We start from the raw sequence: 20,822 nt of genomic DNA, 5'->3' as shown, positions 1-20,822 counted from the left end.
AAGTCCAGTTTGATTAAACCTCTGACTTGAATGAGAACTGCTGCAGTCGTAACCAAATACTAATAATGTTTGCTCAGACTTGTGATGGTTTCTATCTTTATGTTTTCTCTGTTACTTTCTTAAGCTCTAGCTAAACAAATGAGGCAACTGTGTTAAGAAATGTCAAACGTCTCTCAAGCTGTAGAATAATGTTTTTATGTGGCTCATGATATAAATGCTTAGGGAGACAAGTACAATGTAAAATTGTAATTGTACTCATGGTATGTGACATTTAACTGTAAAACCAGAAGAACCAAACAGATTGTTACTGATACAAGCCACAAATAAACCATCATAATAATAAAGCTTTCTCTTTCACATTTTTACTCTTCTTCCTTTGTCTTGCACTGCATATCCTATGCCTTCTTGTTTCTCCACCTCTCTGTCTTCCTCTGTCGTGGCTACAGCTCCTCTACCCTACTGTAACGAATGTTTCCCATCACCAGCCGCAGAGGCCTACCTTCAAAACCACGGCCTCAACGGTTTCTTACCGCTTCCACCTCCTTGTTAACTATGTACGCGCATGTGTGTGAGCGCTGCCTGCAGCACACAGCTGCCAAAAAGGCAGTCGAAACCTTGATAGCATCATCACACAGGAAAGAAGCGGGTGAGCTAGACACTAGCTGGCACTGCTAAATGTGGAGGAAAGGAGAGAAGTGGGGTTAAGTGCTAATCTGTCTCTTTGTGGATAAAACAGATGTTCAGAAAGCATGGGAACTCTTCAAACTTCTTCACTGCGGCGTCTTTGTGGAGGTCAGGATAGCAGCGTGTCCTTACCCAAAGTTTGTTACCACTACTAATTAGCTAAGATGGATGCACAGTGTGTGTAACCAAACGTTCACACATAAGCTTTAGGCAGCTATCAAAGAGAAGATGAAGTTACAGCAAGAGTCAGACATCCACCCAAAACACTTTCACACTGTTTAAAATAGCTTTCTGTGATACACCTTGCATCTATGAGCTCTTTTCTTTTCTTTCTTCTTTAATTTTAGTCCTGCACATAATTTATTGACAGTGTGATGTCATGCCAAGATACCTCCAGTGTAGCTAGATTTAAGTTTGATAATGGTAATTTTTTTAGCAGTCTAAATCATCAGTGGTAGATGTCAAATTTTGTGGAGTCAGTCTGTACAGTAAAATAGCAGCAAAAGGGCAAGGATCTTCTGTCTAGGGCCATGAAGTTGCACCAATCTGTAGAAGAAACACACCCACACTACTGCTGCATACTGAATAAGGGGTGTGACCATGATCAAGCTCTGGTGTTCACACACTTTGGCTAGCTTACTCACAGATTGAAACTTGGTCTCTGGCAACACATTCTCACTTCGACCTCGTCACATATTGACATTTGGTCATGGACCTCATGGACATACAACAAGCAAGGTACCCTGGGTGTGTTGGTTGGTGACGTTCTCGGACACACATCTTTTTTCAAAATACACTTCAGTTTTCACAGGAAATTTACAGTTTGCGTACAGTCTCTTTCAAAATAAACGCACTATATCGGTACAACACCGCGAGTTGGGTTTTTTTTCCTTCAACAACAAATGCATGCAGTTAGGTTTAGGAAAAAAGGACAGGGTTTGGCTTTATAATCATACGGGATGCAAACACCGCCCTCCCAGGTAAAAGTGTTTGCTGAACCCTTCAACCCAATCTTCAGCCCATCCCACTCGGACTTGCTGGCTTACCTTTCGTTCTTGTCCTGCTGCATTTCCCCCCGACACCACCAGGCGCTATTAAGCTATAATAGCGATTGGTGGCGTATCATGCCGACGTTGAAAGACAGCTTTTTTTTTGTTGGTGTCTCACACTGCAAGTCACTGCCACAGTGCCAGATTCCAAAAAGAGTGAGACCGGGTTGTCTCTGGAGATATTTGACGTTAAAAAAAATCACTCTAAGTAGCAGTAGGTGAGTCAGGTCTGGGATAAGATGGTTACAACTAAAAAATCACAAAATGTACACAAAGAGTGCTCAAGAACATTAAAGATAGCAACATCAGTCTCTCCAGGATTTCAGACTTTTTTGGGGGGATTGTTGCAACCTGAAATCCAGCTGTTGCTGCTGTTCAACACAATGCTGAAGGACCGTCTCCATGAGCCACTTACTTTCTGCTCTCTCTGTCTGGTTAACATGAGCTAACACAGCAGCAGCGGCCAACATCCAACAGCAAGCTGCTAAAGGGTCCCAACAATCAGACCAACACAAAAACAGCTCGACTTTGTCTTTAAACCCATTAATAATTGTTGGGTAATGTTACTCATGTGATGCTAACAACTAGCCCTGTCACTGTGTTAGTAACTCTGTCCCAGGCACAGAGCTAAGACTCCAACAGCAGTGGTCTCATGATAAACAGAGAGAGATTGAGCCAAGGAGGGGCTGAGCGAACCAATATGCTGTGCACAGCTCTACAATGAAATGAGATTTTATCCATTTTGAATAGCCATAGGTAAAGTTGTGGTGACTGGACAAAAATGGCAAGGTCATGCAGCATTCAGGGAATTGTTGAAATCAAACATTGCAGCATCCTGGAGGGGTGGCAATATGATGCACAACACAATATGTAAATGTAAAAAAAAATATTTCATTTAGCATTTCATCTTCTATTGAAATAGTGAAACTTAAATATATTCATGTATCAAAATAAGAACCAAAACAAGTTGGATGTCAAATTTAAACATTTTTACTGCCATGATACAGTCAAATGACATATTGTAATAATGCAGGGGGTCCAGATGACACCAGAACCTAATATAATTCACTCATACAGTGCAATGGAAATTAAACTACAAAAATGTGTCATAATTTCATAAGGTTATTGTATCTTTTAAATGGAAAAAAGCGAAGTAAATAGAAACCACATGTCAGGTAAATGTAATTAAAAATTCCCCTCTGAAATGTAGTGAACTGAAGCTGCTAATACTCTTAACATAGGAATACCTAATAAAGTACCAGTACAATAAAATGTGCCTGAAGAAATATACGTTACTGTCCACCTCTAGTGTTTTCTCTGGTGTGTTTTCTTTAAGCAATTTAAATGTAAACCTTTTGAGGCTGGAAGGCCAGATGCATACACTGTGCCTAATTGCTACATGCAAAGAGTTTGTTTCACAGTATTTACATTATGCAAATATATGCTAATGTGTACATACTCTACCCATGTCTTTGTGCTGTTTCTATATTTGAATCCATAATGAAAATGGCCCTTCTAAACCAAAGTCATCCTGACTTCTATCAACTTTTAATAATTATTCCCAAGGCAATAGATGCATATCTGTCCACAATCTAGTTTACCAATCAGCTTATCTAATATGCTGCAAGTGAACTTTGTTCACATCCCGCATGTGCGATCCCTGTCCCCACCGCCATACCCCTCCTCCCTTTTCCCTTGCTCCACTCCTTTCATCACTCCACATCCACAGGGGAGATGTAAAGCTTTTGGAGTAAATCAAGGCTTTCTCCTTCATAAACGCCTGTGCAATTAACTTAGCTCCTTCTCCCACTGATTTACGGCAGCCATGTTGGAGACTGGAGTCAGCCAGGCCCTCTGGGTTTCAAAAGAGAGGGCTAGTTGGCTAACTTCCCTCTCTCTCTCGCTCTTTCTCTACATACACACACTCACACACACACACACTTTCAACCACAAACACTGTATGCACACACGCAGACTCATTCACATCTGCTTCTCTGAAAAGAAAATGATGAGTGAATAGGAAGAAAAGAAAAGAGCAGTGAGTGAAACGATGAGGCATAATGGCAGAATGATTGGATGCAGCAGTGCACATTCATCTGACATCAGCCTTGGTACAAAGGTGTACATTCAAAGCCATAAAACATAAATAGCACAGAGCCTCCGAGTTTATATCTATATCCAAAAACAAATTTACTGTCAGTGACACATTAACAACTCTGGATCGACATTATTAAAAGGTGACCGTGTTTCCTTTTTCTTTCCACACAGACACATCTGCGGGGTTTAGTCAAATCCTTTCATACAACAAATTGTTCTGGCGACACAGTGCCATATGGGAGTGATGGTACACCCATTTTGGGAGACAAAAAAAACAACAACCACGTCATTCTCTGAGTGGTTGGTACAAGTTGGAAAATCCGGCTTTATTGGTTGACCCAAAATTTTCCCACACAGACAGTCCTGGCCCCTCCCTTTGAGGAAACAACTGCCCTCCACAGACTGTGTGTCTTCATTCCTCAAAAAATCGAACTTGAACAATGAAATGTGAACACGGGCGACGCTAACAAGCTCAGCATGACTCATAAAAAATATCCATTTATGCTGCATAAATGTCGCACATGGCTGTTGTGTGGAGAACACCTGCAGTTCGGTGGTTTTCTGTCTTGAATTGGAACCTTAGTTTCATGAACTTTGAAGCTTTGCACTACATTGAAAACCCAGTGAACTCTGTAATGCATATCTACATGGGAATATGTAGTGTGGTTGTATTTCTTCAAAATTTTGTAGTATTTTTTTTTTATCAGCAGTTGTGATAAACTGTCTCTGCTGCTCCCATCATGCATGAATGCAGATGAATGGAAGATGTCTAATGATGAATGTATACATTACAACAGATTGCATTGGGGAAATTAGTATTATAGGTTATTTTGATGGGGATTAATGATCAGAACTACACTGTAAACATTACAGCAGTAGCTTACTGGTTGGAGTAGCTTACACATGGAATTATAATACGTACAACTCCAGTGAATTGTGATCCTATCATCTCCTTGACTTTGTGCACTATAATTTTTGTCCATCTTCTCACGTTGTCGGCTGCTGCTTTATAATTGTCCATGATTCTGGATGGTTCTGCTAACCCATGGTTTCTGTTTGTGGAATGATCTCACTGTCCACACATCCTGAACTCAACAAGATGGCTGCATGGTTGCTCCTGCCGCAACACAGGCAGCGGTCCACAGCTGAATGGTGGTGAGCACTCTACCATCACATCAGTCCTTAGTCACTGTAAAGCACAGTCCTCATCTTTCAACAGAGTCCTCTGCTCTGTCAGATTGGTATACAGAAAAAGAGTCACCTGGGTGATTGGCTGCTGTCCAGAATTTAGCCAAGTTTCAGCAAATCAGAGTATATTACAGTTCCTGATATCCCATTGGAATCTGATCTGGCAGGGAGGTCATCCAGTTTGTTTTTAATGCCTGGACAATGGCTTGCAGGATGCTCATTCAGCTAGTGCCCATTGTCTTCATCTTTCCTCTGTGTCCACTAATGTTTACATTTGACCTCGACCTGGCTAGCTAGCAGCTAGCTAGCTACAAGTTGGCGGAAGTACAGGTGATTTTCTCATCACGATGAGCGACTCGCAGCCACACAGCACCACTATCCAAGCCAACCACAAAAGTAGCACCAAGACTTCCAAAATAGACATAAGAGCCCAAATTTGGCACAAATTTAGTGGAGCTGCACCTACTCTTATGCCTACACCTCAGTTACCTGGCTAAATAAGTAATCCTGCGGGCTGCAATGTCCGCCCCTGGACTTTAGTTTCTGAAAGCAGGCATCTGACATTAATTGCACTTTCCCATGAATAGTGAGGTATTTTAATTTTGGGGGGTTGTGTATGACTTGAGTTTTGTATCACATGTAGGTCAGTTTGATCATTTTTTATAAGGTAGTTAAGGTAGCTAAATTTCATTAACCAAACTAGTTTTCTCCCTAGGATAGCTTCACTGTAGTTCAGCTTCTTCCAGTGTGAAGTAATTGATAGCTTCCAAAGCTGCGCTTCAGAAGTAGCTTCCCAACACTGATTACAGCATTAAAGGCCTACTAATTATACTTTTTAAAGAGTTCAGAACGGGGCACATGGATAGAGAAAGGTCACAGATATAACAGCGTGAACATCACATTTTGGCCCCTGTGAGAGAAACAGTAGAGTGTCCTGCTGAAGTGTCCTTGAGCCAAGCACAGTAGCACCCTACCTGCTCGCTCCGTGTAAGCAGCTTCGGATAAAAGTGTCAGCTAAATGGCTTAAAAGTTAAAAGAAACACTGACATAGTGAAGTCAGATTTAGTTTCATAATCTTACTCACAGTTAAACGGAGTAGAAGTACAAATGTGACAGGTTAAGAGGCTGACTCTAAAGTACCTTCAAAAATTAGTGCAAGGGAGAAAAAGAGATTTTAAAGGCATAGTTCACCAAAACTTTATCGTATACTTCGGTTAAGTTTGTAAGACTTCAGAACTAATCACTTTTTCTTCCCGTACTAGATTGAACGGCACATCTTTTTTTTTTTTTACAGCTAGCTACCAGCGACGAAAACAGTGCTCCAAATTAATATTGTCCAGGTACTTCTACAAACAACTTTGCAGTACGTGCCAAGAATTCCAATAATTATGCATTTCCTATATTTTCCCCAAGGCTGAGACAGACCTATGGGTATTAACTTTCCATGTTTGCTGGTTCTATGAAGTTCAGTGGAGTTTTAGCTGACAAGCAGGTGAGCAGACAATGACAGAGTTTTCACTTTGCATTCAGTATTTCTTAAAGGCAGGTTTTTCTTTTTTCCGCTCGAATCCTTTGAGTGCTGCTTTTAGACAAGCTGCTAAATATAGCCTGGAAACATCCATGATTTTAATAATTTATTCCCAAACTGGCCTGTAAGGATCAACTCTCACATCCTTCAAGGGCTTTGTACTGTAGATGCAACCACAGATCTCCCAGTATGTCATAATACAACTCCCTGAATGTCTCAGATTCTATTTGTGACTCTGTCTATTTACTTAAATGCTTTTCAGACGTATAGGCCAGGGCCCCTCCCAAAACCTACCCACATTTCCAAGCCCTCTGCACCCCCAACACACACTCTCACACACACACATACCCCTGCAAAACCCCGGCCCTGCCCTTGTCTGCTGGCTGCCTCGCTGCACACTGGTTCCATTCTTCCAGGCCACGGATTGAGAGGGGCTGGTGTGTGTGTGCGCATTTGTGTGTGAGTGTTTAAGGGTGTATTGGTGCATACAGTGCATAGAGTGTCCTGGAAGGCCAGTGTGTGTGCGTGTGTGTGCTTGTGCTGTGTGTGTTTTCATGTTTTTTTGGGGTGATTTGCTAACGTGTGTGCAAAAGGCACAGACTGCAGATGGGTTTAATGCATGTGGGAGGCTAATGTGTGCATGAGTGTTTGCATGTGACAGCGAGAGGGACGGAGGCAGACGGATACAGCATGTCAGGATGTGTGCAGGAGTATTCAGGCAGATGACCCCCGTACACCCCTCTCATCCAACCCCCCATCCCTCCACTGTGTGCCCCCCTCCCACAAACCCATCCACCCTATCCACATCCCCACCCCGCCATGCTCAGGGCCTGTACACGATGTTCTCACCGAGGCTGGCCTGTCATCTCCTGGCACAGGATTTCAGGATGGATGTAATTGGTCAGGGTCAGGCTCAAATTAGATTTTTTACTTATGGCTGAGTGGTGGCAAAATAATATAAAATAGCTTTATTAGTTTAAGGGAAGAATTGGTGTTGGGACAGGGAGAGTGAAACGGCACTCAATGTATAATCTTGTGCTTGTCTTGACAATGGTACTTTTTTTGCACAATTTCCATCATAATCGATTTTGATCGCAAATGCAACAGCAACAAAATTCAAAGTTTAAGAGATGAGCACAGGTGTAAAACAGCTATTTATCGAGATGAGTTTTTGGTTCTTGGGGAAAAATATAGTGAGGAGTAAAACTACGGACAAACAGTCTTTGATCACTGACATAGCCACTGAAGTGGTTTATCAGCAGAACTAAAACACCCAGCGTGATGCGACTCGGCATGGTGCTGAAACCCTGAACCTGAAAGCTACCTTTGCTTCCCACTTTTTGCGCCACATGGGCACTAAATCACAGAGACAGGAACATAACAGCAGCTTACCTTTGTGTCAGCCCAAGGCACCGAGCGCTCTCTCCCTCCCTACATCTTCACTTTGTAGCCCATGCCAAACACTGTCACCCCAAATCTCCTACTAACCTGCCTCCTTATGGCAGCAGCCCTCAGAAGGAGAGCACGGTGGCATGGCAGCGCCACACGGCACCATCTGCTTCAGCGGGGGCACGTGGTGGAGGAGAGGGACGGGCTTCCTCCCTGCCTCACCCACTCTATCCCCTCTACCTCCTTCATCCAAATCCTCCATCCAATGTCCCGTCGATCAGCCCCCCATACACCCACCCCACCTCTTCACTTCCCACCCCCCAAAATCCTCCTGATAATTTTCAAGGAATGAAGAGTCCCTCTGCGCTTGGATTTATGAACTCCTGCGGTAGCCATGGCAACCATGGGCAACTTTGTATTTGAGGAGGGGAATAAGGAGGGGGGTAGTGGGATGTTTGGGTTGGGAGGGCGGTAGTGAGATGTGTGTGTGTGTGTGTGTGTGTATGGGGGGGTCTTGCGGAGAAAGAAGAAGCATTGTTGTGTTGGTATTCAGGGTGTCAGCAAACCAGAGTAATTGCTAGGTCTTATAAAGGGGAAGAGGTAAAAGCTTGTCTGGGGGGTGCAGCTCTCTAAATACTCCCAGCGCATGGCTGCAGGGAGTAAACACTCACTCCGTTTATATTGCCTGTTGACGGTTATTATTTATATAAATTCTTTTTTGGCACAACAGTGATGGAAGGGTCAATTCAATTTCTCTGGGAGCAAAATGAGACATGGCATGGCATCTTGTTTTTTTTTTTTTTTTGGCTAACGTGCCCTGGCTAACACTTTTAGGTGCAAAGATAGAAGTTAGCCAGCCGTTCCCGAACACCCTACGCTAACACCTCTGTATCATATGCCACATGTAAATCCTAGAAACATAATGCATGTGATCTGTTTACTGTCTCCCTGACTGCGTATCTGTAGCTCACTCCAGGATGTATATATCTGCTTTCAGCTTCTTATCAGTCGCTCACAGTGTTCCCTGTAAAGCACAGACTCAATCACTATAGAGACGTACTCGCTGTGAAAAGACAGTGAGAGAGAGAGAGAGAGAGAGAGGGAGAGGGAGAGGGACAGAGGGGGATGGAAAAAAAAAACTCCTGACACCTCAGACTCCACTTCACAGCCAGTGAAGGAAGAAAGTGAGCGAGCCGCTAAGCCTTTCCTCCCCGCAGCCGCCTGCAAGGTGGAGATATTACCGTTCACATTTGGACAGATGCAAGGATCCCACTGTGGTGTGTGTGTGTGTGTGTGTGTTAGTGTGTGTGTGTGTGTTTTTGTGTGTGTGTGTGTTGGTGTGTGTGTGTGCAAGGTAAAGGCCTTCAACTGTTGCAGATTTCCTCATATACTAAATATCTACTACAATTTTGCTATGTAATATTGTGTTTTTTCTGCCCTGAGTCTTTAAGACAACAGTGATATCAGCACTGATTCAAAGGGAATCTGGAAACATCTGAAACTTTGGGAAGCGTGTCAGTTTCTGTGCGGTTGTGGTTGAGGTAACTGCTTGCATCTACCTCCGGGAGAGTTGGACGCTCGCTGGGAACAATGAACGGATGCTGGGTTTTATGTATCCCAAATGGTCAATTTAGAGAGCCTGTAAACGGTTTTGTTATGGTCATATTTGTAAATGCACAGCAGGATTATTTCTGAGCGTGAGCTTTGAAAGGCTTTATGATTGAGCTGCTAGGGGGGGAACAAAACAAACATACTGCAAGAGACAGGGGCCCTATTGAGTGTAATACTGTGTACTTAGAGAACATCAAGACAATAATAGCATAATCAAACATGACATGATCTTATTGCCCTCCAAATGTCAACTGCTGATAGCAAACATTCAAGACCACTGAGTCAGAGAGTAGCCAAGCAAAGGAGAGAGGAAAAAAAACAGTGCAGTGTGCACAAGGCTGAAAAAGCTTGTAAAATAAATACTCGAAAATAAAAACAGCTGCAGTCAGCATATGAACCGACACAAAATGGATAACTAGGAGGAAGTCTGAGTGACTTGTCCAAACCCTAGTCTCATGTCTTATGCACTTTCATGTTGCATTATATTTAATTATAGATCATACCGGGGCAGCCCTTAACAGGGCCTGCTTGCCTCACAGGTACAAACAGTTGAATAATTCAGTAGCCGGCGTGTAGGATAGGATGTGGTGTGAGTGCAGCAGGAGAATAAGCTTACTGTTATTCAACCCTCAGCTCCATCTTGCTGCGGGACAAAATGGAGATTCAGCGAGGTTAAATGGCAGATTTTTATAAGCTTGTACAAGGCATAAACCAGCCGGGACACCTTTCAGGTATCCAACAGAAAAATACCAGTGTTATAATTTACAAGAGACTGACAGCAGCTGCCTGCTGCTGTTATATTTTTAATGCCGGTGCAAGTCATTGGCAAGCCATTTATCCAAAAATCAATTGTAACACAGAACAAGCTATAGAGCATTAAACCATGCTCATGTTTTTACACGCCACAGTTTACTGCAGGTTGACAGTTGACAGCTATCACCCTCAACCAAACCCATTACTGTTATCTGTCTTTTATCCTGTGTGCCCAATATATTTTTACACTTTCTCCATTATGAGAGAGCAAATTGCAGGTGGAGCTATAAATAAAAAGAAATAAAAGAAGAGATGTTACAAGGAGGGTGAGAGAACACACTCATTTTTGCATTTCTGTTTATAGCAGAAGTTAATGGTCTCTGGAATGACCTGAATGAAATGGCACAGAGAAGTGATGTAATCCAGGGCTTTCTCTATGTATCATGAAAGACTTAATGCCAATAAAAGCTAACATGAGGAGAAACGCACGTGAGTATGCATAAGAAACACAGTCCATCTGGGGAGTAAACCGGGATCACAATAAAAATCCAATGTTTTTGCACAATGGCCAATGGACAGGTTGGACAGTCTTTGTTGAGTTCCCTTTTTAAATGAACAATAAGTTATAATTGAGGCATAATTTGCCATGGCATTTCCGCACTGTGCCAAAGTGAGCCCCAACAGAAAGCAGCGTCTTTCATTTTTGGCCAACTTTATTGAGTTTGTCTGGATCCTCAGAGCTGATGACAGAGCTCCTCTTCGTGGAGTCCTCCACTTGTGGTAAATTGGTAACTATTGTGTTTTCATATTTTTATCAAATCCAAATTTTATTGCTGTGAACTGACTGGGACAAAGATTGTTCTAAAAATGTACTTTGATGAATGTTTTGTTTTCATAAACTGCAAAACATTCAGCACTGTGTCTGAGCTAAAGGTATCCAATAGTTTGTCTGTTTTCTACCATTTGAGACACATATTGAGATAAGAACGGAAATCAGATATGACCTTTGACACCAGTCTTGATTTTTCTTCCACTTCTTATTATTAGATATTTTGTCAATCGTATGTTCAATACATATTAATGTAAACTAAGCTATGCAAAGACATTAATGATAAACAACATGTATCCCCGATGGCAGTGTTGGCAGCCAGAACTGGGCCAGCTGATTTGGCCCGATTCTGGGGCGTCATTAATACCGAGTCTTAGCTGAGTCAAGCAACCGAATATCACCAGGCTAATTTCATCCGGCATGCCGAGTTTGGACTGATGCTAGGCCTGGTCATTTCTGATAACGGCCTAGTGATGGCAGTGTTGGCAGCCAGAATTGGGCCAGCTGATTTGGCCCGATTCCGGGGCGTCATTCATGCCGAATCTCAGCCGAGTTAGGTCACTGGACACGGCTTGGCTAATTTCATCCGGCATGTCGAGTTCAGGACGATTCTGTGCCAGGTCATTTTGGTTACCTGGGTCCCATCAATGTTTTATTTGCTGCTCTTCAACTCTGAGATCTGCGGGGTCGCTCGGCCGACATTATTTCAGAGGCTATAGAGGGCTGTGTTTTAGGCAGAGTAATGGTACTAATATCATAGAAAACTAGAAGACCTATGGAATCTAGTGGTACTATGTTATGCTTCTCAGGATGGGGGCTGAATAACGCTTCAAAGTAGGGCTAAATTTTGGAAAGGGAAAAACAGAGAGACTCTCGTGAGATTCAATGAGCCCAATTTTTTTCCTTTGTGATAATGTTAGCCCCTAAAGCAGCCATTTCATTGTAGTGAGACCATTTCTTGGAAACGGACATCATTGTATAAAATGACCTAGGGTAACCTCTGGGATAATCACAGTCTCATGAAACTTTACAACCACAAACTCGAGACCTGAAGCATTCAGAGGATGTGTGGCTTTCATAGGTGTATTGAAAATAAGGGGGTTTCTCAGCAGTTTCCAGAACAGAAGTGCTCGCCATCCAATCGCTGAAAAATGCAGTTCTTACAGAAATCTTTTTGATTCCGAATCACAGCTTGGATTTTTCTATGGTGTTCCTCGAGGCATTGGTGTCTTAATGTGGTATTCTGGAGGGATTTTTGATCATTTGTTTTTACCAATTTTTAAGCTTAATTTAGCACCAAAACAGTGCAACAAATATTGCTGCAACAACTCCTGAGACATAAATGAGCATGGGAATGGCCATCATATACACTCTAAACCTTTAACATTTGAATTGGCACCTAACCAAAACAAAATGTTTATGACAGATTTATGACTAGAAAGGCTCGACACTCAGTGCTGAGCTGCATCTCAAATTAAACTTCAGGTCCCCAGCTTTCAGGTGATGAATACCACTTCTATGTGGCACATACTGTTGACTTGCTATATCCCCTAAAAGATCCCCTGTCACACCCAAAAAAAAAAGACACAACTGGGAATATGTGGGTCTAAGAGGGATACTTTGACATAAGAAACTGCCTGCATGTGACAACTTTTCATGTTCTGATGTTGCCAGTGTACTGAATGTATTGTTTATACTAATAGGTTGATCATAAGTGCCGTTTTCTCCTGCTCTTCTGACACATCAAACGCAGTCAACACCGCTGCAATACAAGTGTCATAATTTTACAGTACAGGCACTATTTGGAAAAATAGGCTACCGGCACAATATCAGAATAAAGAGGTTACTTGTAGTATGTTTCCAGCTGCTGTCTCCACTGACTGTGTTGAAAGGAGGCTTTGGATGCACAGCAGGAGTCAGGAGTGGTGGGAATGTGTTGTGCACTCCTCAGTGGTTCCCACTGAAACTTTAGAATGAAAGGAAAACTTTGGATATCCGTGCCATCATCTTTCCCAACAAAGAAAGCTGCCAGTCAGTGACAGTGAAAAAAAAAAAGTGAGACTTTGCCTATGGTATGTGGGATGTAACTCCACTCTTAGGTGTTTAAATTCAGGTCAGACATTGGCAGGAAGAACTTTATGGGAATTTAACACCACACGTGACCTCCAAAAACAGAATACTGTACCTTTTTTTCTGGTGGTGATTAGATAATATCAGAGTGGTAAATAAAAAATGTGTTTAAATTTGGCCTTTTAATGGAATTTAGCTGGGTTTGCAAAAAGCATTATTTTGTTATTACGATGTCGAAAAATGAGAGGGAACGGGAGAGGGTTTCAGCATGTGCGTGAGAAAATACAGATGGTTTATGGGACAGATAGTTAAGGGGAAGACATGTAGATGGGAGGTTGTGGGGGTGGAGTGACAGATAGAGAAAGAAAAGAGAGTGAGAGAGGAGTGGATGCAATGAACAGGAAGCATCCGGAATGAATTCCCAGAGATGGCCACGCATGGCTGGGCTGAACTGGCCTGGATCCGGGAGGTGGAGGTTGGGTGGGGGGTTGAGAGGCTCCTGCACGTCCAGCTGGACAGAAAGAGAGAGACAGAAAGACGACATAGAGAAAAAGAGAGAGAGGGAGAGAGGCCCCCGGGCGCTGACAGGTGTAGCCCTCCACTCCAGCTGAGGCCTCACAGCTGACCTGGATCTCTGGATATTTCTCTCTACGCCTATGTCTCTCTCGTGCTCTCTCTCTCCCCCTGTCAAAACACATGCTTTAACTCTGAGGGTTACGCACACGACAAGCTACGGTATGTTACACCATGTTCGCTACTTTTCATTTAATACGGCAAGTCTCCCAACCAGACTGAAGCGCGGCCACAATTCATCACACAAGCGCCTGGGGTTAAAAACGAGCACCCTTTGTTAAACGCTAGAAAAGTCTCCCTTCATCCTACATCTTATAGCAGCTAATTATTATAACTTGGCTGACACAGTGGAAGCGCACAGTGGAGTACACCGACACTCAACAAGGCAGTTAGCCTACCACAAGCAGGAAGTGACTAAACCATTGTTTTTTTCCTCAGAGCAATTCCTCTAAGGATCACACACAATGCAGCGAGCAAGCATCCACAGTGGTAGAAAGTGGGTCTTCTGCAGTGGTTGGATCTGTATGTCTCATGGAAGCAACTGTCTGAGCAAAAACAAAGAGACGTTTTTTCATTTTTGCCTCGGTAAACAATGGTAAGCAATGGGTATTGTTTAAAAAATTACTTTACTAGTACCAATACCACTGCCCTTACAGTGATACCAATACTAACACAGTACGTCATTCGAAACCCATTATGCTTCAATGGAAGCATTCCATTGCACAAAATGTCACCACCACTCCTCTACAGGCAAATGTGTTTATGCAAGTATACATTTTGCAATTGGTGAAATTATTAAAATATGTATTAAATGACTGTACAAACAACTCCGTCAAAAAGACCACGCTCCACCACACCACTGACTGTTTGGGTTGTAGCTTCTGCGGTAGAGGGCCAATCACATGTCGCATTCAGTGTTCATTTTGACAGTTTTTTTCAATTTAGTCTTAGGGCCCATCCCAATATCCCCCCTTAGCCCTACCCCTTGGCCCTACCCCTACATTTGCGCGTTCCCACGAGGGATAGTGGTGTCCCAATTCCTTTTGCGTGTAGGGATAGGGGGCATAACGAGGGGCAGTTGGTATGAAATTAGCCCTTAGGAGCGAGGGATTTCAGATGCTGACTTGCAAGTGAGTGGTAGACGTCGCCATGGCTATCACTGAGCAAGAGACGGGGAAAAAGTTCATACATAGCTAACGTTACCGTCATTGGTTGTTAGCTAGCTAGCTAGCTCGCACTATCTGGTGCCGTAGCATTGTTCCGACCTCTCATTAGTCCGACGTCCTGTTGTTCCGATGTGTGATTATACTAGGCTATACTGTATTTGTGTACCATAGAGAATCAGCAACGCAACAAAAGTAGGCTACTGGTCGAGATACAAGTGTCATAGAGAGGAGAGAATGAAACACCATAACCTCCTGTTATTAACTCTGGGGTCCGGGTTGTGTGGGGAGCTCTCCGCGGTGCCGAATGGCTCCCGGTGGGCATATTTCTGCGTTGATGGTGCGCCGCGACCGGTTCTGGGTCAGCTGGGAAAGGCTTGGCAAAGCAGGCTCATGGCTTATGTGTTTGCCACTTTCTTTTTCATTTTAACCCACACCATGATCTTTTCTGAACCCTAACCAAGTGTTTTGTGTGCCTAAACCTAACCAGACCTTAACCACAGGGCAGCATGATGATTTCGGAACACGCCAGCTAGTATAACTATGCTGCCTCGTACTGTTAGCTGGTTAGCTAGCTAGCTAGCTAGCAGAAGTCCCCTGTCGTCTGTCGTTCATCAAACGAAGCATGATGAATAATGCAAACGTGATCGGTAGGATGAACTCAACTGGAGACTCCATTGTAGATGCCGGTTGAAAATGTAGATGGCTCACAGCTTCCTGTTTAAAATAGTTACGTATGCGTGAACGTAACCAACGCGGTGAGATAGTGAATGGTGTCCCAATTCCTAGGGAAAGTTTTCAACCCTAACCCCTCGTTGCTTCATTTTGAGGGCCAAGGGGTAGTGGGCAAGGGCTAGGGGTAGGGCCAAGGGCTAGGGGTAGTGGACAAGGGGGGGTATTGGGGTCTACCTTTAGTTAATGAAAACTCAAAACGTTTTAGTCGACAAAAATTCATGACATTTTAGTGATTACTTTTAGTCTATATTTTTTCTATGTTTTATCTATCAACTAATGCAGTTAGGCCAATTCATGTATCTGAAATTACAATCAAGGTGACAGGTTGTATGAAAATTTTAGGTTTAGGTTTAAGGGGTGATTTACAAGCACGCACCTACTGATCATCATTTGAAAAGCTCAACATTTCTCTGTTTATGCTCTCAAAAACTTTGACACCACAATCTGAGAAAACTAGGATTTGTACCCAGATTCATTGCAAACTCTTACTGATCTCACTGAAATAATATGTAATCTTACTGAATTCTTTCTTAATCTGCAACATGTTAGTCTGGAGGTTTAAACTCATGGCCTGTCACAGAGTTGGTAATTAAAACTAAAATTTCATCTCTGTCAGAGAAAACTTTGCAGAGAAAACTTTTTACTAACAGCACAGCTACACTCACTGATAACTGAGCCACCTATACCTCCCTGTCAAACAGCATCAGCTCAAAAGCCTTCATGAGACAGTCTAACTCTGAGTGGAGTCCTGCATGGATCAGTTGCGAAGTCCTGTGGCCGGTGGCTGCTTGCTCCGCTGCCATTCAGCAGCTAACAAGCGGAGCTGCAACCAACGAACTCCCCAATTCCATTCAACAGCTCCGCCATCCACAGTCAGGTACAGAGGGCTGCTTATTTACTGCTGAACTACAGCTCATAACTCACACCGATGGCTGACGCTGCTCCGGTGTGAGTGTTTTTGCTGGCTAGGGAAACGTCCTGGTGCAGTCTATTAACTAGAGTTTACCAGCCTGTCACTCATGCGGTATTTGAAGATAACTATAAGCACGGCAATTCTCGGCTTTCAAAGTCCGATAGTCCACCACTAATACTTTTGTCACGTCTCAACGAAAATGAAGCAAGATCTATTTATAGCTCGTCATCGTCTTGTTTTCGTCAATTTTCGGGACGTTGCCGAAAATTTTTCATCATCGTTTTTGTCAACGAAATTCACACTGGTTGCATTAAATCAACACATGGGGTGGTCGGCTGCCAGCAAAACCATACAAGTATTTTTTTTTTTTCTAGAACTGGATCGTTTGACTGGGAATGTTTCTATACTACATAGTGCTGGGTTATTTCAGTTAAAGGTATCGAGTACTGATACCCAGCCCTAGAGAGCAACATACAGGATGCCATAAACGACGTCTTCACATCCAGGACATTGTAAATAAACAAACTGGACCTCCTGACTGGACACCAAAGAATCACTAACATGATCAGTGTGTAGGAATTTTACTTGATGCAACTGCTGCTGAGACATAAACCTTATAGAGAAGACACTCATGGTACGAGACTTAATAGACAGCCCAAACTAAATTAATATCTCTGTATTTCTCTCTGGTATTGTTGGAGGTGATGTTTCCCGAAACTAAAACCACATCTCACATAAACTCTGTTGCTTCCTACCACAAAGAGAAAAGAGCTTCCACAGTCAGTGTTTGTCTCTTTGGCTTTGCTAAGAGGATAAATATGCTGAGTGACTTCACTCCAAAACACAAAGCTTCAGCTCTTTTTTGCAAAGGAATAAAAGCGGCCTCTTCCTGTTTGGTGATGGAAAAGAACCCCAAATTTTCCCACTAAACTTGACCAATAAAACAAAATGTAAAACTTAACGTAGGAGCTGCTGACCTCCCGAGCAGTGATTTTAATTATCCATGGTTAATTAAACTAATTATCAATGTGATAGTGATTAGCTGGTGCTGACGCATAACACATTTAAGGAGCACTGTTCATTTGGTGAGGTGGTTAAAGAGACTGTCAAATATTATATAAGACCACCTCCTGCTCCTCACACTGTGCAATATCATAATATTATATTATATTCTGTTTTAAAATAAAGAATTATCCCTCCATCTCAAAAACATCTTTTTACCAATTAGCGTTTCTATCATCATTCAGACCTTTTTGTCAAACACTGTTATTTGAAACATCAACACGATTAAAAGTAGCCCAGAATTAATTTAATTTGCCTCACTGGCTCGTTACGTGAGGCGACTCTTAACGTGATGAGTAAATGAATATTCCAATATGACAAGTTAAAATGATAAGGTCAGTGCTGCTGAACAAAGAGGGACCATTTTCTGTCATTTTACAAAGGACTAGATTACACTCATGTTAAATAAACAATGAATTAGAGCGAGTGAACAAGAACAGATTGATTTGCTGTTAGCGGCATGGCAATTAATCTTACACCGCAAATGAGGGTACGGAGCAAAATACAAAGAATGAAAAAAATACAATGAGCACCATTGTGAAAGCAGCATTGTTACATGGCATTGTCGAATGTAGTGAGTGTAATGCACTGTCCTTATTACACACTTTGTCTTTGCCTGCCTAACGGAGGGTTCATACTTTGTCTTCAAATTTTATTTCCTTAAAAGAGGTACGACAATCTGCAAATTGGATAATTTAATTTGTTTCTTCCGCAGGTTTTTGTGAGAATATCAACACTGTAATGAGGCAGATAAGTCCATTAGCATAATGCCACTCAATTCAAGATGTGTTTCTCACTTTGGAAAAATAATTTCAGGAAAAAATCAAGATGTCAGAGTTCAGTTCTGGATTCAATCGGTTATTCATACAGACGTTTTTTTGTTTTTTTTTGCAGAATTGCAATTTATTTGTGCCTTTGTAAGTTTTGCACTTGTACCATTTATGATTCCGGAGAGCAAAGGCATTTCTCATGAGCAAACATATCTGCACACACTTCTGTGAACATTTGGCACCACAGTGCACAACTTTAAATACTTCAGGGACAGGCATTTTTGTCTTAGCTGTGATATTTGACTATTTGGGCAAACATGCAAGAGTGTGCATCCCTGCATGCTCCCACCCCACCCACCCACACACACACACACACACACACACACACACACACACTCACATCCCCTTAACCAAGCCTCTTCTTCTCAACACACACCCATCCATCCAACCACACACACACGTACACTCATGTGGATATTATCAGCGGTGCTCAGCTGAGGCTCCAGGCCTGTCCGGTCCCCACGGCGTAGCGGTGACCAGGGGAGGAAGAGCTTATCTCGGCCCCAGGCCCCTCCCTCGGCCCCATGCCTTGGCTCCGGGAGCTGGGAGGCAGATGCCATGCAGGCCCCCAGTGTGGCGTGTTTCTGTGGCCAAAGCGTATAGCGTTTAATGCTTAAGGGACAAGCTTTTGAACTAGACAGTCCATCTTTCCTGTGTGTCTGTGTGGAAATGTGAGTGTTTGTGTGGGCCACATAGCAGATGGAGGTAAAGGCTTTTAGTATGACCAACTCCCTCTGGCCCACCTGGACCAGATCAGAGCATTTGGTACTCACACACACATACACACACACACATATTGACACATGGACTTAAACCGGCTGTACTCCCTGGGTAATAATAAATGGGACTGAATTATTACCAGGTGTAGTGTTATTCCAGGAATATTTGCTTCCTTTATATTCATATGGCCATGATCAGTGGGATGTGGTGTTAAACCATGTGAAGATGGAGATGAGTATAATGAAGATGATGACTACAGAGATAAATCGGGCGATGCTGTGTGCAACAGTGAGGGCACTTCTTAAACCTAAATTCACGCCGTTTTTTAAACTGATTTCAGATAAAAACCAATTCTCACGAGCAGCTGAGAGAATCAGCCACCTCCTCACATCTACAGCATGTTCTCACAGTCACACTGCACCATCATTTCCATTCATAACAAACTATTTCCCCATTGAAATGGAGAGTATTTCATAGGACGACAAAGGCGAGAACAGGTGTTTCTGGAATGCGCCGCTGAAAAACTCCAAATGAATTTTAAAGAGACGAGGTTAACAGCTTCGAAAAGCTCCTTTCGTCTCAGCGAATTATGCTAAGTGTTCACAAAACATTGGTCTAAATATAGGGCTGGAACGCGCCGCAGATTAGCTTGCACAGTGATGGGTCTATAAGACGGCGGCACAGAGCTGTCTTCCTTTTTTTGACTGGCACGGCTTTGAACCCCAGCGCTCAAATTCACTCCACAGTGGATAAATATCTGCATGGGTGTGTGTGTGTGTGTGTGTGTGTGTGTATCTTCATGCACCAACCAAGGGTGAATGGTTTTTCTGTGTTCAGAGCAAATCCTATGTGTTCAACTGTTTGCTTGAAATCGCTGACGTGTAAGGCATACAGGGCACTGCGGTAGAATGAAAATGACGCTACTGGAGTTTATTTTAGAGCGAGAGCACCTTCCTCCTGGCTGTTAAAAGGCATTAAAGAAAGACTGACACTTTGGCTCTTGGGGCTAACTATATCACACAGGCTCGCAACCCCCCGAAAACATCGCACGGTTCGACTTGCTCGAGTCCTGTTTCAGCGAAGACACCCATGCTCTAATATTGGAGACTTGCCTTTGATGTGTAATCACACATGCGCATGTCTACCACTCACACACTCACACAGGCACAATACATTTGCTGAGATAAAGTGACTGCAGTGTATGACCCATTTTGCAGAGGCAGGGTTTTGCTTTCATAACGATGGGGTGTGAGTGAACGCGTGTGTGTTTGAATGCACAACCAGTATCTTACACCGGGATGATGCAGCACGACAGGCTTTTAAATCTTGAAAAGGAAGTGCTAGGCTGGTTTCTGGTAAAAATTCTACTGTCACACGTCCAGTCATAATGCCGTTAGCCATACTCCCCCGGGGCGACAGGCAAGCCAGTACTGAAAGTACCCGCAAGTCGCACGAAAAAAGGGAAGCATTATCTTGAGTTTAAAAAAATTCAAAAATCTAGTTCAGGGGGTGTGTTGTGAAATATATTTCATGTTCCTTAAGTGTGGCGACAAGCCTCGAAAACCCCTGAACATGCTCCTCAAGCAGTTAATAATCATTGTTTCACGGTGTTGGAGGAGCGAGGCGGA

The sequence above is a fragment of the Epinephelus moara genome, chromosome 10 (genome assembly GCF_006386435.1).
Source record: "Epinephelus moara isolate mb chromosome 10, YSFRI_EMoa_1.0, whole genome shotgun sequence".
In the NCBI taxonomy this organism is placed as follows: Eukaryota; Metazoa; Chordata; class Actinopteri; order Perciformes; family Serranidae; genus Epinephelus; species Epinephelus moara.
The sequence above is the reverse complement of the archived record's forward strand: the minus strand, read 5'-3'. Positions refer to the sequence as shown.